The sequence below is a fragment of the Dendrobates tinctorius genome, unplaced genomic scaffold (genome assembly GCF_039654945.1).
Source record: "Dendrobates tinctorius isolate UK_male_01 unplaced genomic scaffold, ASM3965494v1 ptg000051l, whole genome shotgun sequence".
Classification (NCBI taxonomy): Eukaryota; Metazoa; Chordata; class Amphibia; order Anura; family Dendrobatidae; genus Dendrobates; species Dendrobates tinctorius.
Genome location: NW_027361719.1, coordinates 23,993,993 through 24,020,994, shown reverse-complemented (window position 1 = coordinate 24,020,994; position 27,002 = coordinate 23,993,993). Strand labels below are relative to the sequence as shown.

The window sequence follows — 27,002 nt, the reverse complement described above, 5'->3', positions numbered from 1 at the left end:
CATGTAAGTTGCAGGAGACCAAGGGGCAGGTGTGCACAATATGGAGATCAGCAGGACAGAGACTCCTAGCACCTAGGACTGGTGCAAAAGTGGACGAAGCCCTATAGTGACATTATATACACACACGCATGCTTGGGCTTGTAGTCCTCCAGCAGATTACGCCCACGGTGTAATAATAGTGCACAGCTCAGGACAGAAGCTTCATCTATTCGGAGATGTAAACAGACACCCCGGGCACGGTGCCCTTCTCTCTGTGGCAGCACCAGTCCCGGGCACTCAGAGTCTCTCACACCGCTGCTGTACTTGTAGACAGTGGAGCGGACACAAGCTGTACACGAATAACCGGGCAATCTTACCGAAAACTCCTCGGTGCCTCACCGGCCGGATAACACAAAGGCAGCTCGGTGGATCCGGCCTCCGTACAAAAACGAGAGCACCGTGCTCCGAGTCAAGAGCGCCACCATCCAGCGACCTAGGGGGCGTGAGAATGAACAGCACCATCTAGTGAGCGGAGGCTGTGCTGCAGGCGCTCCGCGGCCGTCGCCTCTCCCGGCGTGTTCATACCCTGTGTCAGTCATTCATGTCCTGCACCTAATGCCAGGCGAGCAGCTGCTTGGAGAAGCCCGGGAAAGTGCTACAGCATGGCAGCTCTGATAGGTAATATCACATTGGTCCGTATTATTAGTACACTGCGACTTGTGGCCCCAGGTGCACTGACATTACAACTTGGCTAGCCTGCAAAAGTGGCAAAGCATGCTGGGAGTAGTATCTGGAGGACCAGAGGACGAGTGTGGAGCCTCCTCAACACACGGGACAGTCACTCCACACTCCGGAGATTTTCTTTTTTATTGCCCCCCCCCAGCAATCATTAATATATGCAGAAAGTGTATTTAGCTGTCGCCGTCTTCTGTCCCACGCTCCGGCATCACGTGAAGCAGCTTTTAGGCCACGTTCACAAGTTCAGTATTTTACATCAATATTTGTAAGCCTAAGGGTGCGATCACTTCATGTTCGTAGGTCCCGTCTGAGTATATGTCCGGAACCTCCACCTCCCCCCTTGCAAACCGGAGTCCAGACGTATGCGCCTACATAGACTGTAATGGTGACTGCAGAACGGACATGCACTCTAACGTGCGTCATTTTCGGGCGTGTGCGCCAACATGGTAGATTACGTCTGGGTGTCCACCTCCTATAGGCGTACACTCCCGAAAACGGTGCACATCAGGGAGCACGTTCGCTCTGCCGTCCCCATTGCAGTATATGGTCCCGCTGGCGCATACGTCTGGACTCCTTTTTGCAGGGGATTTCAGACGTATGCTCCGACGAACCAGGAGTGGGTGATAAATCCAGAAGTGGTGACGAGTTTCTATTCTACTTTTCCTCTGATTGTTCCACTCCTGGTTTTGTCTTACAGTTACTGATGTAAAATACTGACCAGATCCTGAGGTAAAAACTCACAAAATACTGAACGAGTAAATGTGACCTTAGGCCAAGAGCACATATACGAGAAACATGACCGAATGTCGCATGTTAATACCCGGGAGCGGACCATGCAGCTCCATGTATTGCTATGTGGCTGCACGCTCCGATCCGAGTGCCGGGTATTAACATGCGAGACTCCGCCGTGTTTCTTGCATGTGTGATCCCGGCCTCAGACTGATGATCATACAGTGGAATAAAATGTGCCAAAATGGTTAAAAGGTGAATGCATGTTGACAGATATGGAGCATTTTGGGCAGCCCCTGCGCTATAACCAAAGTCCACAGCAGCGAAGATCTAACCAAAATTTCCATTACAAGCGGCACCAGTTATATGCATAGATTATAGTAAATGTGTTGCGCCCCATGCCTTCATACTAAGGCCGGCGTCACACTACTGTAGAATATGAGCGAGTACTATATGAGAAAACATCGCATAGCACTCGGCCCTGTGTTAATCTATGGGGCAGCTCACATCGCTGTATTTTCTCGGGCATATTAAGCGTGTGTGTAAAATCAGCATGCTGCGATTGTACGCTTATATTGTTTGAGATTCGCCAATGCAAGAAAAAAAATTACACAGCACTCAGACCATGCGAGTGGTGTCCGATTTTTACACACCGGTGTCCTTTGAAAAGCCGGCAATTCATGTGCCGCATACAGTAGAATCACACTGCCAGATTAGAATAGATATATACACATACATAGTAACACAGGCCGAAAAAAGACATTAGTCCATCCCGTTCAGCCTATAAAATTCTGTCTGAATAAATCCCCAGATCTACAGTGGGGCAAAAAAGTATTTAGTCAGTCAGCAATAGTGCAAGTTCCACCACTTAAAAAGATGAGAGGCGTCTGTAATTTACATCATAGGTAGACCTCAACTATGGGAGACAAACTGAGAAAAAAAAATCCAGAAAATCACATTGTCTGTTTTTTTTTTCCCTTTTATTTGCATATTATGGTGGAAAATAAGTATTTGGTCAGAAACAAAATTTCATCTCATTACTTTGTGATATATCCTTTGTTGGCAATGACAGAGGTCAAACGTTTTCTGTAAGTCTTCACAAGGTTGCCACACACTGTTGTTGGTATGTTGGCCCATTCCTCCATGCAGATCTCCTCTAGAGCAGTGATGTTTTTGGCTTTTCGCTTGGCAACACGGACACCGGCACAGATAAAGCGGCGAGAGTGCAGATGCACAGATAAAGCGGCGAGAGTGCAGATGCACAGATAAAGCGGCGAGAGTGCAGATGCACAGATAAAGCGGCGAGAGTGCAGATGCACAGATAAAGTGGCGAGAGTGCAGATGCACAGATAAAGCGGCGAGAGTGCAGATGCACAGATAAAGCGGCGAGAGTGCAGATGCACAGATAAAGCGGCGAGAGTGCAGATGCACAGATAAAGCGGCGAGAGTGCAGATGCACAGATAAAGCGGCGAGAGTGCAGATGCACAGATAAAGCGGCGAGAGTGCAGATGCACAGATAAAGCGGCGAGAGTGCAGATGCACAGATAGGGAGGACACAAGGAAAGACACAGCAAGGAAGGGAGCCACGGACAAGGAGAAAGGGAGACTGATAGACAAAGGTAAGACTGAGTTCAGACAGAGAGACAGGGACAAAGACACAAGGACCAGGATATTCAGCCTCCTGGCAGGCGGACAGAGAAATGCTAGGCAAGGTACCGAGACACAGGAATACAGACTAAGAGCCTTCAGAGAAGGCAAGACATAGGACAGGGCCTGGCTAGCTCAGCAGCAAGGAGCTAACTGAGTTTAGACATTGCACAGGCAATGTTTCAGTGGGAGTGGTGAAACTAAATAGTCAAGGGCTCCAGGTAATTGGTCAGGGACAGATTACACAGGTGCACCCTGACTGCATAAGAACCAGAGAGTTCAGGCGCCGCCCCCCTATATACACTGTCTGGAAACATGGAGAGCAGAGGCACAGAGCTGGCAACAGACAGAATTCACAGCATGGCTTGAAGCAGAAAGTAAGTTGGTGTGCAGGGGATGGGAGGCCATGCAGTGATGCCAGCAGGGTTGTTACAGTACCCCCCCTTTACGGCCCCTCTTCCTCAAGCCTGCCAGAATGACCAGAAGAAGGAGTACGGACCACACACAGTCCAGGTTGACACGACATCCTTCAGGTAGGGTGGAGTATGTGTGCCATCAGGAATCCCAGATTGCCCGGTTTCGGTGCCTAAGGGAGTCAGTTTCCAACACAGAGGGTACAAAGACTTCTTCCTCCTGATTGGCAGAGAGCAGGGACCTGGAAGCTTCAGACTTGACCCCTACATCAGCCGGCCAGCTAGAAACAGAAGACACCATCACCGAGTCTGACTTCCGCCCAATGTGCCAGAAAAATTGGACCTCCTCCTCCCGGTTGGTGAGAAATGGAGATAGGTAGGTCACTGCTCCAACATCTTCACCCACCTGCCAAATGGAAGCTGGAGGCATACATACAGGGAGCCACTTCAGCCTGTTACCCTGAAAAAACTGGACCACATCTTCCTGGTTAGAGGATGGGTGAAGCTCTGTCTTGGGACCTTCACCCCTGGGCCACAGAGGAGCAGAAGGCATACACTCAGGATCCATCTTCAGCCCTTTATCCTGGGGAAGACAATCAAGAGGCAGGGGTGCTCTTGGGAGCAAGACACTAGTATAGTCGCCGGGGACGTGTGAGGAGACTGAGACCGCCTCCCCCTCTTCAGAGGCATCCTCACACCTTGACTCGGCGACTAGCAAACCAGACGAAGAAGACGACCTTGCTGACTGAATGCGACACAAGGGAACCAGACACCTCTTGTCACTTGGTTGTTTCAAGTGTGGTGCCTTGCTGGGTCTCCAAACATAAATGGGCACCAGGATCTCTGGTTCAGAATGACCCATGGGCATACCAGTCAACACGTGGAAGATGAACTTCTTCATATATAAAGCTCCAACCTGGAGCTGTAGTTGTCCTTGTAGGATTAGACTGTTTTCCAACAGGGCTCGGCCACCTCGAAACAACACCCACGTCGGCTTCGGGAGCTGTATGACAGAGACGACACACTGACTCCGTATGGCTGGCGGTTTATACACACCAAAGTTCCCAGAAGGCAGAGAAACAGTCATTGGCTTCACAGGACAGAGACCGTCGGGATGTTCCTTCACGAGACCAGATTGCAGCTGTAAGCTTGCCAGCCGCTTTTTCTTAGACCTCTTGGACCTTACACGGGAGGCCGCCTTAGCAGGCTGAGGAACAGGAGTGTCAGGGACGGTCACAGACGGATGAGAGGATTCACCCATAGGTTCCTCTTGTCTGGTCTGTATCTGGAAGCTTGAAGGGGAAGACATCTCAAGAGCAGCTGGACGAGGCATGTCGAAAACTTTACGGAAGGCCCCCAGGCTCATGACGACAGGGTCCCCTGCTTCCCAAAGGGGACAGATCCAATTCAAGGCATCACCAGCTAGGTAGGACATGATATATGACACCTTGACCCGGTCAGAGGGGAAACAAACTGCATTCTGCAGGATGTAGTGCAGGCACTTTTTCAGGAACCCTTGGCACTCTTTGGGGTCCCCATAGAACCTAGGTGGATCTGCTGGGTCGTGCTCTTCGTAGGCCAGGAGCTGCTCATAGATGGCCTTGGAGACTATGAGTGGTTCAGAAGTCTCCACAATTGGAACCACACAAGGCGGAACAAACTCTTCCGGTGGCTCACACTGGCAGGGAGAGAGTTCATGACGCTCTGCGAGCGGAAGGACATGGGACTCAGCGGGGACCATGGCCTGTGCAAACTGTCACGCCCGTGCCTTGGCTGAATGGCGCGAGTCGGGGGTTGTGGCCCCACTGTGCCACAGACCAGACTACCCTGGAAGGGGCATGACTGCGACAGCTACCTTAGTCTTCACTGGAGCCTCTGATGGTGAGGTCAGGCTTGTGCGGCAGATAGCTGTCGGGTGCCACTCCAGGGTGGTGTCTGGCTGTGGCTGCTGATCCCACTTGGAGACAAGTCACTTGGACAGATGTGACTGACAGGCAGACTGAGACACAGGGCAAGAAGGTACGACAGACACAGGGCAAGCAGGCGTGGCTTGGAGACACTGGTTTAGGCGGGCACGGCTTGAGACACAGGACGGGCGGGCACGGCTTGAGACACAGGACGGGCGGGCACGGCTTGAGAAGGAACAGGTAGGGACCTGTTCACACAGCAGGTGCAGGTATGGATGCAGGCAGGCAGGAGTGGAATATGAAGGAACAGGTCTGGACCTGTTCACACATGAGGTGCAGGTATGGATGCAGACAGGAGTGAAATAAGAAGGAACAGGTTTGGACCTGTTCACGCAGGGGGTGCAGGTGAAGGCAGAAGTGCAGAGAGAAGCTGTAGAAAGAGATTCTGCAGTGGCAGCAGGAGTGGAGCAAAGCTGAACCACAAGGTCTGTGGAGAGAAGCTGCAGCAAGAGGTACTGCAGCGGCAGAAGGAGCCGTGCAGGCAGAGCGGCTAGAGAGCCGTGCAGGCAGAGCGGCTAGAGAGCCGTGCAGGCAGAGCGGCTAGAGAGCCGTGCAGGCAGAGCGGCTAGAGAGCCGTGCAGGCAGAGCGGCTAGAGAGCCGTGCAGGCAGAGCGGCTAGAGAGCCGTGCAGGCAGAGCGGCTAGAGAGCCGTGCAGGCAGAGCGGCTAGAGAGCCGGGCAGGCAGAGCGGCTAGAGAGCCGGGCAGGCAGAGCGGCTAGAGAGCCGGGCAGGCAGAGCGGCTAGAGAGCCGGGCAGGCAGAGCGGCGAGAGTGCAGACGCACAGATAAAGCTGCGAGAGTGCAGACGCACAGATAAAGCTGCGAGAGTGCAGACGCACAGATAAAGCTGCGAGAGTGCAGACGCACAGATAAAGCTGCGAGAGTGCAGACGCACAGATAAAGCTGCGAGAGTGCAGACGCACAGATAAAGCTGCGAGAGTGCAGACGCACAGATAAAGCAGCGAGAGTGCAGACGCACAGATAAAGCGGCGAGAGTGCAGACGCACAGATAGGGAGGACACAAGGAAAGACACAGCAAGGAAGGGAGCCACGGACAAGGAGAAAGGGAGACTGATAGACAAAGGTAAGACTGAGTTCAGACAGAGAGACAGGGACAAAGACACAAGGACCAGGATATTCAGCCTCCTGGCAGGCGGGCAGAGACCAGACAAGGCACTGGGAAGAAGACTCAAGGACCAGGATATTCTGCCTCCTGGCAGGCGGACAGAGAAATGCTAGGCAAGGTACCGAGACACAGGAATACAGACTAAGAGCCTTCAGAGAAGGCAAGACATAGGACAGGGCCTGGCTAGCGCAGCAGCAAGGAGCTAACTGAGTTTAGACATTGCACAGGCAATGTTTCAGTGGGAGTGGCAAAACTAAATAGTCAAGGGCTCCAGGTGATTGGTCAGGGACAGATTACACAGGTGCACCCTGACTGCATAAGAACTAGAGAGTTCAGGCGCCGCCCCCCTGTACACACCGTCTGGAAACATGGAGAGCAGAGGCACAGAGCTGGCAACAGACAATTCACAGCATGGCTTGAAGCAGAAAGTAAGTTGGTGTGCAGGAGATGGGAGGCCATGCAGTGATGCCAGCAGGGTTGTTACACTAATTTTGCTAATCTCTCTGTGTATTGTAGTTCCCCCATCCCCTTTATTAATTTTGTTCCCCTCCTTTGTACCCGCTCTAGTTCCATTATATCCTTCCTGAGCACCGGTGCCCAAAACTGTACACAGTACTCCATGTGCGGTCTAACCAGAGATTTGTACAGAGGCAGTATAATGCCCTCATCATGTGTATCCAGACCTCTTTTAATGCATCCCATGATCCTGTTTGCCTTGGCAGCCGCTGCCTGGCACTGGCTGCTCCAGGTAAGTTTATCATTAACTAGGATCCCCAAGTCTTTCTCCATGTCAGATTTACCCAGTGGTTTACCGTTCAGTGTGCAATGGTGATATTGATTCCTTCTTCCCATGTGTATAACCTTACATTTATCATTGTTAAACTGCATCTGCCACCTTTCAGCCCAAGTTCCCAACTTATCCAGATCCATCTGTAGCAGAATACTATCTTCTCTTGTATTGACTGCTTTACATAGTTTTGTATCATCTGCAAATATCGATATTTTACTGTGCAAACCTTCTACCAGATCGTTAATAAATATGTTGAAGAGAATAGGTCCCAACACCGACCCCTGCGGTACCCCACTGGTCACAGCGACCCAGTTAGAGAATATACCATTTGTAACCACCCTCTGCTTTCTATCACTAAGCCAGTTACTTACCCATTTACACACATTTTTCCCCAGATCCAGCATTCTCATTTTGTGTACCAACCTCTTGTGTGGCACGGTATCAAACGCTTTGGAAATAACGTAGGTAGGATGCAGGTGGAGGGACCGCCGGAATAGGCAGCCGCTGGATGAGACTATATCGAATGTCGTAGCTCCATCGGCTGCTACCCCACCATCCTCCGAAGCTCACAGGTCTACAGCCAGACCCCACCGCACACATAAAATACATAGATACAGTTATTCTCAAAAGTTTACATACCCCAGCAGAATTTTTGCTTTCTTGGCCTTTTTTTCAGAGAATATGAATGACAACACCAAAACTTTTTCTCCACTCATGGTTACTGGTTGGTTGAAGCCATTTATTGTGAAACTACTGTGTTTACTCTTTTTAAATCATAACGACAACCCGAAACATCCAAATGACACTGATCAACCGTTCACATACCCTGGTGATTTTGGCCTCCTAACATGCACAGAAGTTGACACAAATGGGTTTGAATGGCTACTAAAGGTAACATCCTCACCTCTGACCTGTTTGCTGGTACCCTGTGTGTGTGCATAAAAGCTGAGTGAGTTTCTGGGATCCAGACAGACTCTTACATCTTTCATCCAACCACTGACGCGTCTGGATTGTGAGTCATGGGGAAAGCTAAAGAACTGAACACGGGTAGTGGCTGTGGACAAACCGCATGTCCTGGGTAAAGGCAGCCATAAGCCAGGAGACGACAGACCGCATGGAAGACCTGATTAAGCATCTTGTGAAAGCACAGCAGCAGCAACAGATGGCACATCAGGAGACAAGTCTGCTGCTCATGCAACAGATCCAGCAGCAGTAGCACCAACAAGACTAGTTCCGACAACAGCAGCAACAGATTGCGTTTCTTGCAGAAATGGTTTGTGGCAGGCTGGAAGGCCATCATCCAAGTCCAGGTGACGACACATACTTCTGAAAGGCGGTAAGACGAGCGGATCAGAAAATGACCCCGAGCAATGATGTAGAAGCTTTTTTGACTGTGTTTGTAATTTCACCAAAGTGGGCAGATCTCCGCAGATGTAGACACTATAAACAAAAGAAAAATGGTAGTCTTGTCTTCCTGTTTTGCCTGACGGGCTGTGTTTATTTTCACTTCATGTTGGTTTATGCTGCCTGTATAATAAACCAACGGACGATTTCAATAGACAGTGTTCCCATTTCTACCTCTGGGTACCGCTGAGTGAGTTGATCTACAGGCCCACAGCTGCATGAACTGACCAATGGTGCGGGTTTGAATCCCGCCAAATGTCAGTTTCACTTGCGCGTATGCTGAGTTTTATCTACAGATTTTCCCCAAAGAATGCATTAGAAGAGTAAAATAAACAGGAAAAAAAACGCACATGCTGAAATACACAAAAAATGCTTGTAATTCACACATGAAAGCATCAATAAATTTTTCTCAAAGCCAAATGCCAGTATAAAAAGCAAACTTCTTTATATAAAACATGACGTAGCAAGAAAAGACAAGGATTGCTGGGGCAAGAACATTGAAAACTGACAGTAAAAATTGCAAGTAACATAATTTACCTAATTAGTGCAGAAATGCTGCCAAAAAAAGTGCAACTATCCAGAACTTGCAGCGCTTTGGAAGCATCGTCATTGGATCATAGAATGGTAGAGTTGGAAGGGACCTCCTGGGCCATCTCGTCCAACCCCCTGCTCAAAGCAGGATTTGCTAAATCATCCCAGACAGATTGTAATAATTATAGTGAATAACTCAGGAGTCTCTGTGCATGGAACAAGATGACTACAGGACACAGTTTTATAAGTGATAAAGTCTATATTAACACACGGTGATACAACAGATGCAGAAAGAAACTCAAGTCCATAACACTTGGAGAAAATATAAGAAGCAGCTTAGCAGTCTATAGGAACTTTAGAGGAAGATGCAATCAAGCAAAAAGTCTATGACGCACAGTTATTTCTTGAGGATACTTGGCATGAATAAATCCTTGTCTTAGTCCAGACACAGATAGGTAAGCTTAAAAGGCAGTTCAAATCTTATCTTAGCTTGACCAGGAAAATAGTCTCAGGCTCTTGCAGAGCAGGAACAGCTTACATGTCCAGCAAATGCAGATGAAGTGAAACACGAGCAGCAGAGGAAGAAGAGTTCTGGAAACTGGAGTATGCAGCAGGAACTCAGAGCAGAGCAGCAGGATCACCACACAGGTTCACAGGAGCCGGTATATAGCCAGGGAGCAATCAGCGGTCAGGAGCTAGATGCAAGGCAGAATACTCAAGCACAGACTGAAGGCTGGGGTGGAGTTTTATAGCAGGAGGACACAATGTACATGAGACCAAGGACACCATCTTGGAAAAGGGCAGTAATGCAAAAAGGTAAAAATGTTCAGAGTCCTGACATTACTCCCTCCTTAGAAGCGGCCTCAGGACGATCCTGGACCTGGTTTCTCAGGGAATCTCCAATGAAAACGAGAAATCTTCTGTTGGGCATTGATGTTTTCCACAGGTTCCCAAGAGTCTTCCTCAGGGGAATATCCCTGCCATCTTATCAGATATTGGAGCCGATTCCTGCGAATCCTGGAATCAATAATTTCCTCCACCACAAATTGTTCTTTGTCATCAATCACCACAGGCTGCGGAGGTGGCACAACACGTCCCTGGAAGGTATTAGGAGATACAGGCTTTAGTAAAGATACATGAAAAACTGGGTGTACCTTCATAGTCCTAGGCAGCTTCAGCCGGCAGGCCACAGAGCTCACAATACCGTTGATCTTGAAAGGGCCAATGAATTTCTGTCCAAGTTTCTGTGAAGGAACGTTTAACTTCAGATTCTTAGTTGCTAACCACAAGGAATCTCCTACCTTGAACATGGGTGCAGGTTTACGGAATCTATCAGCAGATTTCTTATAACGTTCTTGAGCTGTGGTCAGGGATTCCTTCAGAACTTCCAGATTTTGCCTCAACGCAGTCAGTCTTTCCTCCACTGCCGGAACCGGAGAATTAATTGGCGACCTAGGTAAGATACATGGATGATAACCCAGATTGGCAAAGAAAGGTGTAAATTTAGTGGAGGCGCTCTGAGAATTGTTATATGAAAATTCGGCTAATGGTAGCAACTCCAACCAGTCATCCTGGAGATGGCTGACATAGCATCTTAGATATTGTTCCAGCGTCTGGTTGGTCCGTTCAGTCTGACCATTAGTCTGGGGATGGTAAGCGGAAGAGAGACAGACCTTAATATTGAGTGCAGAGCAAAACCCCTTCCAGAATCTTGAAGTGAACTGTACTCCCCGGTCAGAGATGATCTCATCCGGGACCCCATGTAACCGAAAGACATACAGTGAACTTGGTTATACAGAATCTTTAGCTGAGGGTAGGCCGGTGCACGGAACAAAATGGGCAGCTTTGGTCAGGCGATCAACTACCACCATGATTGTATTCATGCCCCCCGATGTGGGCAGCTCCACGATAAAGTCCATTGATATAGACCCCCAAGGGCGAGATGGAACAGGTAATGGTTGTAGAAGACCCATAGGTGCCACATGAGGAGTCTTGTAACGAGCACATACCTCGCAAGAGAGCACATAGTCCTTGGTATCCTTCAGGCACGTTGGCCACCAGAAGAATCGGCTCAGGAACTCTTGTGTCTTCTGTACCCCCCTGTGACCAGCCAACTTGGAGTCATGTACCAACTTGAGGATCTGCAGACGGACGACCTCAGGGACGTAGATACGTCGATCTCTGAACCACATGCCACCCTTAAAGACAAGATTAATATCCACTGGTGGGTTGGCCAGAAATACATCACCGTCATAAGCCTCCCTGCACTCCTTCCACAAGTCCTGGTCGTGGATAACTCCGATGAAATTGGCATCTGATAGAATGGTCTTGGGCGGGGCTCCAGGTACGGAATCCGCAGCATGGATTCGGGATAAAGCATCAGCCTTCCCATTACGAGAACCTGGACGGTACGAGATAACAAAGTTTAATTGGTTTAAAAATAAGTTCCAATGAGCCTGACGAGGAGAAAGACATCTAGCGGATCTAAGGAACTCTAAATTGCGATGGTCAGTTAGCACTATGATCTGTTGTGCAGCTCCTTGCAGATGATGTCTCCATTCTTTGAAAGCCACAATAATGGCCAGCAATTCCTTGTCTCCCACATCGTAATTCTTCTCTGCTGAGGTTAGTCTACGGGAAAAGAAAGCACAAGGATGTAGCAGACCCTTCTCTCCAGTCCTTTGGAAGAGAATCGCCCCAAAGCATTATCGGAAGCGTCCACCTCCACAATGAAAGAAAGTGTTGGATCTGGGTGTATCAACAGTGGTGCTGAGGTGAAACAGATCTTAAGCCGATTGAAAGCTTCTTGAGCCTGTGATGACCACTTAAAGGGCTTTTCCTTCTTTGTCAAGGAAGTAATGGGACGGACAATATCAGAAAAATTTCGAATAAAGCGTCTGTAGAAATTTGCAAAACCAATAAAACGTTGGACCTCCTTAACGTTCTTGGGTACCGGCCAGTCAAGGATAGCCTGAATCTTACCGGATTCCATGTTCAGCCCCTGGGGAGAGATGATATACCCTAAGAACTGTATCTCAGAACGATGGAACTCGCATTTCTCCGGCTTAATATACAGATGGTTCTCTTTCAGACGTCTTAAAACAGTCTTGACATGTATTTCGTGTTCCTGTAGAGAGTCAGAAAAGATTAGTATATCGTCCAAATAGATCACCACAAACTGGTCCAACAAATCTCTGAAAATGTCGTTAGCAAGGTGTTGAAACGTTGCAGGGGCGTTACAAAGGCCGAAGGGCATCACAAGATATTCAAAGTGTCCATACCGGCATCTGAATGCTGTCTTCCACTCATCCCCTGGACGAATACGTACCAAATTATAAGCCCCACGAAGATATAGTTTAGAGAACACTTTAGCATGGCGGATTCTTTCCAGTAATTCGGGAATCAGAGGCAAAGGGTAACGATTTCGTATGGTTACCTTATTAAGTTCCCGATAGTCAACACAGGGTCTCAGGGTCCCTTCCTTCTTCTTTACAAAAAATATAGGTGCCCCTGCTGGTGAGGAAGAAGGACGTATGAAGCCTTTAGCCAGATTTTCATCCATATACTCCTTTAAGGCTTGAAGCTCAGGTGCCGCCAAAGGGTATACATTACCAAAAGGAATAGCTGCCCCAGGAAGCAGCTCAATGGGACAGTCATAATGCCTGTGTGGAGGAAGCTGATCTGCATTCTTCTTGTCACAGATGTCAGAGAACTCTTTATATGCTGAAGGTAAAGTAAATACCTGTACATGTGGTTCTATGGCTATGGACTCAGGGACAGCTTCTATTAATACTGCGTTGCTCCTTGTTGGAAAGATGATCTCCTTGGTTTCCCAGTTGATACTTGGGTTCTGAGAACGCAACCAAGGAATGCCTAAAATCACAGGAAAATGAGGAGAAGAAATTAGCAAGAAAGAAAGTTGCTCCTGATGACTAGGCTCCAACAAAATTTCAAGGGGTACGGTCTCCTGATCCACAGGCCCAGAGATTAAAGGTGACCCATCCACTGTTTCCATGGTAAGTGGAGAGGCTCTTTGCTGAATTTTAATACCATGTTCCTTGGCAAATGTGATATCCATGAAATTGCCACCTGCACCAGAGTCAATCATAGCTGCACTGGAAATCCATTCTCCTGAACACAGGATCTTAATAGGGAGAGAACAGTGAGAGTTCTTCTCCTTCAGCTCCTTGGGGGGTGAAGTCATAGAAAGTGAATGAAATACAGCGTTTAGAGGCAGGCTACATTCAGAGATGTCAGATTCATCATCACAGTTGTCATATTCTCCTACTGCTGCTAGCACCTTATTAGGCCGTTTTGGACACTTGGGACAGTTGATTAAAAAGTGGTCAGACTGACCGCAGTAGAAACATAGACTCTCACGAAGGCGATGCTCCCGGCGCTCATTACTCTCGCGCCTCTGAATGGAATCAATTTGCATGGGCACCTCCTCCCCCTCCCGAGAGGTTTTACCTGCAGGCTCTTTGGAAGGAAGGGAAAAGTTAGAAATACAGTTATATGCAGCAAATTTCTCCTGCCTACGCTCAGTAAGGCGAATGTCTATGCGCACACAATGCTGTATAAATGTCTCTAGCTCTTGTGGTGACTCAGAGCGAGCTAGTTCATCCTTTACAACACTAGACAGACCCCTCTTAAAAATAGGCAATTGTGCATAACTGTCCCAATTGGTATCTACCGCTAATCTCCTGAATTAAGTGGCATACTCAATAACAGAACGTTTAGCCTGGCGTAAAGACAACAAAGCAGATTCGGCGGTTGCACGGCGATTAGGGTCATCAAACATTAATGCCATAGCGGCCAAGAAATCATCCAAGTTATTTAACCGTGGGTCACGAGACTCAATCATTGGATTCGCCCAGGCGAGCGCTCGTGAGGTCAGTAGCATTATTACACACAATACCTTGGATCGATCAGTAGGAAAACGGTCGGCATGCACATCAAAATATAGCATACATTGATTCACAAAGCCACGAAATTTGTCGCGATCACCATTAAATCTGAATGGGGGCAACTTGGGTGGGCTAGCTGGTGGCGGTTGCCCAGCAGGTAAAGTTACTTGTGCAGCTATTTGCGTGCTTATGTCCTGAAAAGCCCGTCCATACTGGGACTCTATGCCAGCAAGTTTGTTTTCCTGGGCTGCCATGCGGTTGCTTAAGTCCTGCAAAGTCTGTCCAAACACTTGTTGTTCAAAGCTTCCAAACTTCTTTTGTAGACCTTCCACATCTTTCTGCAGTGATCTAATTATGGAAAACACCTGCTCTAGTCTGCTTTCTGCAGTCATTGTTCCAGCAGTCTCCTTTTTATATGGCTTGAGTATCCTGTAATAATTATAGTGGATAACTCAGGAGTCTCTGTGCATGGAACAAGATGACTACAGGACACAGTTTTATAGGTGATAAAGTCTATATTAACACACGGTGATACAACAGATGCAGAAAGAAACTCAAGTCCATAACACTTGGAGAAAATATAAGAAGCAGCTTAGCAGTCTATAGGAACTTTAGAGGAAGATGCAATCAAGCAAAAAGTCTATGACGCACAGTTATTTCTTGAGGATACTTGGCATGAATAAATCCTTGTCTTAGTCCAGACACAGATAGGTAAGCTTAAAAGGCAGTTCAAATCTTATCTTAGCTTGACCAGGAAAATAGTCTCAGGCTCTTGCAGAGCAGGAACAGCTTACATGTCCAGCAAATGCAGATGAAGTGAAACACGAGCAGCAGAGGAAGAAGAGTTCTGGAAACTGGAGTATGCAGCAGGAACTCAGAGCAGAGCAGCAGGATCACCACACAGGTTCACAGGAGCCGGTATATAGCCAGGGAGCAATCAGCGGTCAGGAGCTGGATGCAAGGCAGAATACTCAAGCACAGACTGAAGGCTGGGGTGGAGTTTTATAGCAGGAGGACACAATGCACATGAGACCAAGGACACCATCTTGGAAAAGGGCAGTAATGCAAAAAGGTAAAAATGTTCAGAGTCCTGACACAGATGTCTGTCCAGCCTCTGTTTGAAGACTTCCATTGAAGTAGAACTCGCCACTTCTCGTGGCAGCCTGTTTCACTCATTGATCACTCTAACTGTCAAAAAGTTTTTTCTAATATCTAATCTGTGTCTCCTCCCGTTCAGTTTCATCCCATTGCTTCTAGTCTTTCCTTGTGCAAATGAGTATAAAGATAATCCTTCTACAATATGACAGCCCTTGAGATATTTGTAGACAGTTATTAAGTCTTCTCTTTTGCAAGCTAAACATTCCCAAATCATGCATCCTTTCCTCATAAGACAGGGTTTGCAGACCGGTCACCATTCTGGTCGCTCTTTTCTGAACTTGCTCCAGTTTGCTGATGTCTTTTTTAAAATGTGGCGCCCAAAACTGGACACAGTATTCCAGATGAGGTCTGACCAAAGAGGATTAGAGGGCAATAATGACTTCACGTGATCTAGACTGTATGCTTCTGTTAATAGATCCTAGAATTGCATTTGCCTTTTTTGCTGCTGCATCACACTGTTGACTCATATTCAGTCTGTGATCTATTAGTATACCCAAGTCTTTTTCACATGTGCTGTTGCTTAGCCCTATTCCTCCCATTCTGTATATGCTTTTTTCATTTTTATTGCCCAGATGTAGTACTTTGCATTTTTGCCTGTTAAAAACCATTCTGTTAGTTGCTGCCCACTGCTCCAGTTTATTTATATCTTTTTGAATCCTCTCACTCTCTTCTCTAGTATTAGCAATCCCTCCTAGCTTTGTGTCATCAGCAAATTTAATCAGTTTACCCTCAATTCCTTCATCTAAATCATTGATAAAGATGTTGAACAATACAGGACCCAGGACAGAGCTCTGTGGTACCCCACTTGAGACATTCTTCCAACTGGATGTGCAGCCATTTACGACCAATCTTTGGGTCCGATCACTAAGCCAGTTATGAATCCACAGTTGCCTTGTTCATTCCATACCTAGTCATTTTTTCAATCAGGATTGTGTGAGATACTTTGTCAAATGCTTTGCTGAAGTCAAGATATACTATATCTACAGCATTTCCCTGATCCACCTAATCAGTGATTCCGTCATTGAAGGAAATTAAGTTAGTCTGACATGACTTATTAGTTACAAACCCATGCTGACTCTGTTTAATCACTTCATTCTTATCCAGGGACTGACATACATGTTGTTTAATAATTTGTTCAAAGATCTTTCCTGGTATAGAAGTCAGACTCACCGGCCTATAGTTGCCTGGGTCCACCTTCTTCCCCTTTTTGAAGATAGGAACAACATTTGCTCTTCTCTAGTCCTCTGGGACTTCTCCTGTTCTCCAAGAATTTTCAAAGATTATGGAGAGGGGTTCAAAAATTTCTTCTGCTATCTCCTTCAGTACTCTGGGGTGTAATTCATCTGGACCTGGAGACTTGAATTCATTTAGGTTAGCTAAGTGTTTCCTCACTATCTTTCTGTTTATAGATATCCTGGATTCTTCTATTCCCTTAATAGGACAGTGAAGAACAGTTGGTTGTGTCCAAAGCACTGCCTTCTATTGAATGCAGGTAAATACGCATGTGTTCACTGAATCGTGCAGATTTACCGCATTCAATACATTCTATTTGCTGCAAGATGAATTGATATGCAGCGGTCTTGGAAGACGCTCCGCATGTCGGTGTTTTTGGGTTAGCCGCAGGCGCGCATAGTGGACATGGGATTTCCAGAAATCCCATCAACTGTGCTGTGACATCTGGCCTCACCCCCCCCGCCACCTGAAGAAGCTGGGTGAAATGTGCGCATTAGGTCAGAGGGACGGGATTCACTCACAGCTCTGTATGCTACTCGGATCCAGGTAAAAACTTTGTGCCATTTTCACAGGCTCGGACCCTATTTATTTTACATGCAGTGTTATTCATGCACCACTTTCATCTGGCATTTAACCCTTCTCATTTTTCCATGCTCTGTAACCTAAATGAGACAACGGATGCTTATTGGATTGTCTGGTTATGCCACTATGGTAAATAGTAGCATTTTTTTTGATGGTTACGTGTGACTGGACACACCGCCTCCAGCAGGGCGAATTTAAATAATATAACGTGCAGCCGGATACACCGCCTCGAGCAGGCAACTTTCAGAATTACACGTGTATCTGGATACACCGCCTCCAGCAGGGCAAATTTAAATAATAAAGGGCAACACCAGGGAAACCGATACAATGGAGGGCCCTGCGATAGGGAATGGGGACGTGGAGACCTCCTGCACTCCCCTGAGTCAGTGTCTCTACACTCTTGACAGTCCCTATGCAGGTTCCACACCTGGTGCCGAGCAGAATACCTAAAAACCCTAGCTCACCCTGCACCCAGCCCTTTCTAGTGAATTGGACTGTGCAGAAACTAATCCCACCACTGCACTGAAACACACAAAAGGAAAGGTACAAACAGGGATAACACCACTTAGCTTTGCTCTATTGCTATTGCTCCAAGCAACAGAGTATGACACCAAAGTTCAGCTTCACCCCTGAAGCTCGACACCTGAATTCAGCTTCCACCTGAAGCTATAATACCAGAGCTCCCCTGAGCTGCCAGGAACTCTCTGTAGTTCCTTCCTCCACCAGACTTGGTTGGAAATGAGCAATATCACCAACAGTGATTGCAACACCTGACACTCTTTTATAGGTCAGAGCCAGAGGAATCACACCTGCTTTATAATCACGTGCACTAAACTAAAGTAACCAGAGTGCAATGACCCTAACGGCCACCGGGGGCAAAACTAACTTTAAGCACACAGCTTAAGGAAAAAAAAGGTTACTTGTGCATTTATCTGTCATAATCCAACCTGGATCATGACAGTACCCTCCCTCAATGAGGGGCCTCTGGACCCTCAAGACCGCTCCTCATCTGGGAACCACCTACAGCGGGGACGCCCCGGTCCAGAGTTCACCCCAGCAACTACCTGCACTTCAGGTTTATGACAAACAAGCACCGCTGGTATTGGCAAAGTATGTTCTGGAGGCACCACACATCTCCAAAGCACCGACCTGGGGAACGAGTTGTGTATGTGCATGTTTGGGGGTATCTCCAGCTGGTAAGTCTTCGGGCCCTGGATTACCGACACCAGATATGGCCCGATCACCTCAGGATTCTAGACCCCCGCAACACACTTCCACTGGATGTTTTTGGTGGCCACCCATACATGCTCGTTCACACACAGGTCCGGACCTGAATGTTTATTGCCACACATTCGTTTGTCACAATATGGTGAACTCTTTCTGGAACTGACAACAGAGGCGTCCCCCTGTGTCACCACACTCACACCCCTGCAATTCACCAAGGGGTACACCACCCTCCAACCCCTCCTACTACGAGGTCTGCGCCTCTAAGGGTTGGCTAATGGCTAGGATTGAGCCTTGCCCCTACTCTCCTGCAGCACCTCTGCTGCTCTCACTGGAAAGGAAGTGGACGTTTGTAGAGAGACGGCAGACACAGTACCCCTTTAAGGCAGCAGCCCTCACACGACTGCTCGCAGCTGACTACTTCCCTAGTCCGCCAATCTGAAACCGGGTTGTATTTTTTTTAGACCAAGGGGGGCCCACAACGATAGGTGCCAGATTTCCCTCCAAGACGTAGTATGACTGGGACTCATCATGATGTTCACTATACAGCACAATGTCTTCTACAACTTGGTTTAACCCACCTGGCTCAGTGGGATAAAGTTAATGGCCTGGACGCTTATGGGTTTGTCCGGCATCTCACCACTCAGACCATGAGTCTGGACAAACTGAGCATCCACCTGTCACGTGCCCCGTCCTGTGTGACATGGCCAGCAGGCCGGTAACTACTACAACAGAATGCGGCACGTGTAATTGTCCTGTGTGACGCGGTCCGCAGGCCGGTAACTAATACCACAAGACACAGAGGATAGGGAAACATTTACAATGGTGGGCCCTGTGATAGGAAACGGGGGATGTGGAGACCTCCTGCACGCCCCTGAGTCAGTGTCCCTAACACTCCTAACGTTCCCTATACAGGCACCTCACCTGTCGCCGACCAGGATGCCTGTCACCCTAGCACACCCTACACCTATTCCTTACTAGGGAGCTGGGTGGTGCAGGCACTGGCCCCACCACTGTACTAACACCAGCATGAGAATGTGGAAACCACAAAAATGCGACCATAGATCCATATTGATAAAATTACAAATTTTCTTTATTAATTTATGGACAAGACAAGACAAAAATGGGGAACATATGCGAAGAACAATCACAAAGTGCAATAGTGTAAATGCTGACACGAGCAAAAACTGCCACAGTCAATCTGAGCTAGCATGTGAACGGGTTAATATATATTATTTGACTACTCCATACAAAGAGCAGCTTATCCAAAAGAGGTAGAAAAGAGGGTTAACAAGAAATTAATGCTGCTACCCTCGGGCCATGTAAAACACGGCTTACATGTGTAAAAAAGGAGGAGAGAGGGAGAAGATGGTACAGCAGATAATATCTATACTGCACCAACAGGCAAATAACCCGCCCTCAAGAGGTTAAAAAACCCCAGACACATTACCTCAATGAAGCCTCAGGATGACCAGGCGGTACGCTCGTTTCCCCGACGCGCGTTTCGGAGCGGTAAGCTCCTTCCTCAGGGGGCATAAGTATCCACCACCATAGGCAACTATTTAAATGCGCCTGCCGGAAGTGTCGCAGGACGCGCCATCCATCACTCCCACTGCGGGCGCACCTCCTACCGATGACGCGGCCGGAAACACGTGGGCCCACGTGATCCGGCACCCGACGTCAGCAGGGCACGTCACACTGGGGAGCCAGAAGGCGCACGTGCGCAGTATGATTGAAGCTCCGGCGGCCATATTGCAAAAGGGCCGATAGATAGAAACAGACCACAGCAATACATAGATGCAAGGACGCAAAAAACAAACCACGGAAACCAACATTAAAATATAAAATAGTTGTATATAGGGTCATACACCATATTGGAATACAATCCTCGGTTACATTAGGCAACCTTAATGAGAGACAGTAGGTAATAGGGAAAGGGAAAAATAACCTCATATATATAGCCATCATATTAACAAATTCAGGGCTCAGAGAAAGGAGGGAGGGAGGGGGACAAAAAGGGGGGGGAAGGGAGGGAAAGGGGAGGGGGGGGCAATATTCCCTAGTTCACACATGATGTCCCACACGACCAAATATCAATGGATATGAACTGCCACATATATAGAAAAAGCAATGCCGGCGATTGGAATAGTCCGTTTTAGTTAATGTCCATTTAGATGCCTTGATAGATATATCAAGGTTCACGCCACTTCTGCCATGAATAAAGCTGTATACCATGATATTCAGGGTAGGAATATCCGGGATTCTTCTCCCTACTGATCCATAAATGTTACTAAGTTGCCAGAGTACTTTTCTTCACCGAGAGTAGTCCTTGTAAATGTCACCAAACCAACACCTATAAACCGACCCTAATAACAAAATAAAATAAAAAAGACGTATGTTAAAAACTGTGTTAAAACCAACAACTCCTGCACCATTGTATGATCCTGCACAGTCCCAAAACCGAGGACCTGTCATCACAGGAAAGAAACATAGGATAGACTTTCATTTAACCCTTTAGGATGCACTGTATTGAGCGTCCAGATCCAAAGCGTTTCTTTTTGAGCTAGCCGTTGAGAGATATTCCCCCCTCGAATACCCATATCTACCATATCTATACCTTTAAATTTGAGGCCACTACTATCACAATTATGATGCAATCTAAAATGTTTTGGTAGCGTTTTAAGTAGTTGCACCTCTTCCTCATTAGCCGCGGCTTGTATGCCCAGCACATGCTCCCTGACCCTAACTTTCAGCTGCCTAGTGGTAAGCCCTATATAGATCAGGGAGCATGGGCATGTGGCGTAATAGACAACATTCCGGGACAAACAGTTGATATGTTTCCTATTCCTAAATTGTTTCTGTCCAGAGGAATCCGTAAACGTATTGTCTGTAATCATGTTGGCACATGCCACACAGTGTCCACAAGCCGTACTACCACCTTTTTTATCATGGATAAAATCATCCAAAAAGGTCCTGGGAGGATCTCCAATGTAATGGCTACGTACGAGATGATCACGTAGGTTCCTTGCTCTCCTGAAAGTAATTTGTGGTTTCTCCGGAATAATCTTACCGACTTTCCCCATTGAGGATGCCGAATTCATATCTAACTGGGAGGATGCGTGTGGGACATGTTCAGTGGCACTAATGAAATTATTGATTGAATATAATACGAAATCCCTTAATATTTTGGACAAAGAGATTGATCAGACTTTGCTAGATCTTCAGGCTGGCTGTTCGGTGGAGCAATTAAAAGTATATGAGGATAATTTGGAAAAAACGGTAGATACCGTAGTGAAAAAAATTAATGAGACACAGGCCTCAAAATTTAATAGAGACAGTAAGGACTATCAAGATAAAATGGTCTATCAATGGAAAAAACATACTGGCAATTTATCAGCGGGACATCGTAGTGTTTCCAATACCTCCATATCATCACTTAGTGCTTCATCTGAGACCTCTACCGCTTCCATGGTTACTCGTTCTCGAGTTAATTATGGACGAATGAGAAATTTTAACTTCCACACACACAAGAGGAAGAAAAATCGATCACCGGAAAATCAAAGTAGGGAGAATAAGGTAATCAATCTCAGTGATCATTTGCTCACTAGAGCTGACTGTAACTTACTGTATAAAGGCCTGTCATTCTCACCAATGGCGGGCTTTGACAGATTTACGGCCATTAAAGACCTACACATCTTTGCGAGGTCTTTATTATTTAAGCGTTTCTATTATGATGATAATAAGAACACATTGTTTCCTACAGAGAAAGAACAATCAGCCCTGATGATCCTTGAGGAGCTGGCGGAGGAGCACTCAACCACTGAGGGAGGTAAGATTCCTCCGGCCTTGAGGGTACGCTCCAAGAAGTTCCCCCCTCTCTCGAATTGTGGTGCTATTGATCTCTTTGTGAAAGTTGTTAGCAATGAGTTTGCTAAGATACCACAATATATACAGGGAGATAATTTGACAGGGGAGGAGAGGAAACGTTTGGGACACCTGAAAAGCCTCCCTGATACTGTGATAAAACCCGCGGACAAGGGGGGGAACGTCGTTTTATGGCCCAAACATATGTACGAAAAGGAAGCCATGCGCCAGCTCTTGAATACAACATGTTACAAGAGACTGACCTTCAACCCCTTGTCCGCCTTTTGCACACAGTTGAAAAAGATTCTTATAAGAGCTAGGGACGCTGACATTATCTCTGGAGAACTATTCACGGCGTTAATAGTAGTTGAACCCATGGTGCCAACGTTTTATCTCCTCCCCAAAACTCATAAGAACATTCAATGCCCCCCGGGTAGACCGATAGTTTCGGGGAGAGGGGGCTACTTGGTGCGTGTCAATAGGTGGCTGGATTCTCTCCTTCAGCCACTGGTGGAGGATCTACCATCCTATCTTAGGGATACCAACCAGTTGTTGTGTAAAATGGATGGTCTGACGTTAGATGCTGACACCATTCTCGTCACTATGGATGTCGAATCGTTATATACGAATATCCGGCATGGTGACGGATTATGAGCTGTTGAGTTCTTCCTGTCGACATCCAGTCTTTCCCCGAGTTTGAGAGCCCTGGTCTTGGAAGTTCTAGAATTTGCCCTCACACATCATTTCTTCACGTTCAGGGGGTCTTTATTCCTGCAGCTCCAGGGGACAGCGATGGGGGCGGCGTTTGCGCCCTCCTATGCAAATCTGTTCCTGGGGCTGTGGGAGAGAGACCTCCTGATGTCAGATCAACTGTCATCTATGGAGCGCGTCCCCTTTTGGACGCGCTACATAGATGACATTTTGTTGTTCTGGCAGGGGGATATGAGTTTATTGGATAAATTTATTTTAGAATTAAATGACAATTGTCTAAATATCCATCTCACCGCCAATTATGACAGGGAAAGGGTCGAATTTTTGGATGTTCGAATCAGTAAGGGTCAAGAGGGAAATATAAAGACCACGATTTTCAGGAAACCGACGGCCACAAATATGCTCCTACACGCATCCTCCTCACACCCGAGACACATTGTACGTGCGGTACCGATAGGTCAATTTCTACGTCTTAGACGTTTATGCTCTACAGAGGAGGAATTTGAAATTCAGGCTAAGGACTTGAGGGGCCGTTTTGCAGATAGGGGATACAGCAATCGGTCAATCAAAAGGGCTTATTTACGAGCCAAACATAACAATAGGGATGTCCTTCTGTATAAAAAGAAGGACGAGGTCATGAAACCTGATATAGTAAGATTTATTACGAATTTCAATGCCCGGTCCGGTCAAGTACGGGGCATTTTGAACAAATCTTGGAATATCTTGCAAACTGATCCCATCTTGGGTAAGATTATTCCGGAGAAACCACAAATTACTTTCAGGAGAGCAAGGAACCTACGTGATCATCTCGTACGTAGCCATTACATTGGAGATCCTCCCAGGACCTTTTTGGATGATTTTATCCATGATAAAGGTGGTAGTACGGCTTGTGGACACTGTGTGGCATGTGCCAACATGATTACAGACAATACGTTTACGGATTCCTCTGGACAGAAACAATTTAGGAATAGGAAACATATCAACTGTTTGTCCCGGAATGTTGTCTATTACGCCACATGCCCATGCTCCCTGATCTATATAGGGCTTACCACTAGGCAGCTGAAAGTTAGGGTCAGGGAGCATGTGCTGGGCATACAAGCCGCGGCTAATGAGGAAGAGGTGCAACTACTTAAAACGCTACCAAAACATTTTAGATTGCATCATAATTGTGATAGTAGTGGCCTCAAGTTTAAAGGTATAGATATGGTAGATATGGGTATTCGAGGGGGGAATATCTCTCAACGGCTAGCTCAAAAAGAAACGCGTTGGATCTGGACGCTCAATACAGTGCATCCTAAAGGGTTAAATGAAAGTCTATCCTATGTTTCTTTCCTGTGATGACAGGTCCTCGGTTTGGGACTGTGCGGGATCATACAATGGTGCAGGAATTGTTGGTTTTAACACAGTTTTTAACATACGTCTTTTTTATTTTATTTTGTTATTAGGGTCGGTTTATAGGTGTTGGTTTGGTGACATTTACAAGGACTACTCTCGGTGAAGAAAAGTACTCTGGCAACTTAGTAACATTTATGGATCAGTAGGGAGAAGAATCCCGGATATTCCTACCCTGAATATCATGGTATACAGCTTTATTCATGGCAGAAGTGGCGTGAACCTTGATATATCTATCAAGGCATCTAAATGGACATTAACTAAAACGGACTATTCCAATCGCCGGCATTGCTTTTTCTATATATGTGGCAGTTCCTATCCATTGATATTTGGTCGTGTGGGACATCATGTGTGAACTAGGGAATATTGCCCCCCCACCTCCCCTTTCTCTTTTCCCTCCCTTCCCCCCCTTTTTGTCCCCCTCCCTCCTTTCTCTGAGCCCTGAATTTGTTAATATGATGGCTATATATATGAGGTTATTTGGCTTCAATATTGTGATTTTCGTGTATTTGAGGGGGTATATGGGATATACTATGCAATATGGATATTTCTATTCTAGACGAGTAATAATTAGTATATAGATAGGGATGGTAGTGGGGTACTCTAGAAACAATTATGTATATTGTTGTATATTTTTCCCTTTCCCTATTACCTACTGTCTCTCATTAAGGTTGCCTAATGTAACCGAGGATTGTATTCCAATATGGTGTATGACCCTATATACAACTATTTTATATTTTAATGTTGGTTTCCGTGGTTTGTTTTTTGCGTCCTTGCATCTATGTATTGCTGTGGTCTGTTTCTATCTATCGGCCCTTTTGCAATATGGCCGCCGGAGCTTCAATCATACTGCGCACGCGCGCCTTCTGGCTCCCCTGTGTGACGTGCCCTGCTGACGTCGGGTGCCGGATCACGTGGGCCCACGTGTTTCTGGCCGCGTCATCGGTAGGAGGTGCGCCCGCAGTGGGAGTGATGGATGGCGCGTCCTGCGACACTTCCGGCAGGCGCATTTAAATAGTTGCATATGGTGGTGGATACTTATGCCCCCTGAGGAAGGAGCTTACCGCTCCGAAACGCGCGTCGGGGAGACGGGCGTACCGCCTGGTCATCCTGAGGCTTCATTGAGGTAATGTGTCTGGGGTTTTTTAACGTCTTGAGGGCGGGTTATTTGCCTGTTGGTGCAGTATAGATATTATCTGCTGTACCATCTTCTCCCTCTCTCCTCCTTTTTTACACATGTAAGCCGTGTTTTACATGGCCCGAGGGTAGCAGCATTAATTTCTTGTTAACCCTCTTTTCTACCTCTTTGGGATAAGCTGCTCTTTGTATGGAGTAGTCAAATAATATATATTAACCCGTTCACATGCTAGCTCAGATTGACTGTGGCAGTTTTTGCTCGTGTCAGCATTTACACTATTGCACTTTGTGATTGTTCTTCGCATATGTTCCCCATTTTTGTCTTGTCTTGTCCATAATTTAATAAAATTACAAATTTTCTTTATCAATATGGATCTATGGTCGCATTTTTGTGGTTTCCACAGTTGTACATACCAGCGATTGATCCTAGTTTGTCCACTCAGAGCGACACCTATATGGAGAGCTATGTAATACATTCAGGATGCAGCTCTGTATCATTGCTGTTATAATTTGTTAACACCAACATGAGGAAAAGTGACAAACAGGGAAACACAGCTTTGCTCTGATGCACTTGCTCCAGGCAACGGAGTCCAGCACCTGGGTGCAGCTGTCCAGCAACGGAGTCCAGCACCTGGGTGCAGCTGGCCAGCAACGGAGTCCAGCACCTGGGTGCAGCTGGCCAGCAACGGAGTCCAGCACCTGGGTGCAGCTGGCCAGCAACGGAGTCCAGCACCTGGGTGCAGCTGCCCAGCAACGGAGTCCAGCACCTGGGTGCAGCTGCCCAGCAACGGAGTCCAGCACCTGAGTGCAGCTTCAGCAAGAGTCCAGCAACTGAGTGCAGCTCTACACCATAGCTGCCACTCCACCAAGCTTTACACGAACTTCTCGCTGACACCGTAGCTGCTACTCCAGGACTCTGACTGAGTTGTCCTGGACTCTCCTCAGCTCCTTCCTTCACCCAGCATGGTTGGAAAAGACTAACAATATCAACAACATCAGTGAGCATAACTGACACACCTTTATTGAGTAAACACAGCTGTTAGTGATTCCTGTGCAATTAGTTTCCCCCGGTGGTGGTTAGTGTATCTCTAAAAACACCAGTGCAATGACCATACTGGCCACCGGGGCAAACAGAACAAAAGACACTACCCTGTAATAATCCTAATGGCCACTGGGGGCAAACCCAACTCTGAGCACACAGCTCAAGGAAAAAAAAGGTTACTTTGCATTATATCAGTCATGATCCAGCATGGATCATGACAGTACCCTCCCCTTAATGAGGGGCCTCTGGACCCTCAAGACCGCTCCCCCTCAGGGTACCACCTACAGCGGAGACGCCTAGATCCAGAGTTCTCCCCAGCAACCACCTGCACTTCAGGTTTATGACAAATGCACCGCTGGTATTGGCAATATAAGTTCTGGAGGCACCACACATCTCCAAAGTGCCGTCCTGGGGAACGAGTTATATAT

The 27,002-nt window shown here is 47.1% G+C and overlaps 1 protein-coding gene and 1 long non-coding RNA gene across 2 annotated transcripts in view; one reads left to right on the top strand and one right to left on the bottom strand.

The window, feature by feature from the left end:
* ZBTB39 (zinc finger and BTB domain containing 39) overlaps window positions 1-494 on the bottom strand; it is a 33,112-nt gene extending 32,618 nt beyond the window's left edge. Inside the window, exon 1 of the mRNA XM_073576860.1 lies at window positions 357-494. The gene's annotated coding sequence lies outside the window, so the exon portion shown is untranslated. The remainder of the gene's footprint in view (window positions 1-356) is intronic.
* A 22-nt stretch (window positions 495-516) lies between these two features.
* LOC141091333 (uncharacterized) lies at window positions 517-25,900 on the top strand. Its single transcript, XR_012232493.1, has 4 exons — window positions 517-657; window positions 7,167-7,347; window positions 22,192-22,257; window positions 24,449-25,900. It is a non-coding gene; the product is annotated as an uncharacterized lncRNA (long non-coding RNA).
* The last annotated feature ends 1,102 nt before the right edge of the window (window positions 25,901-27,002 follow it).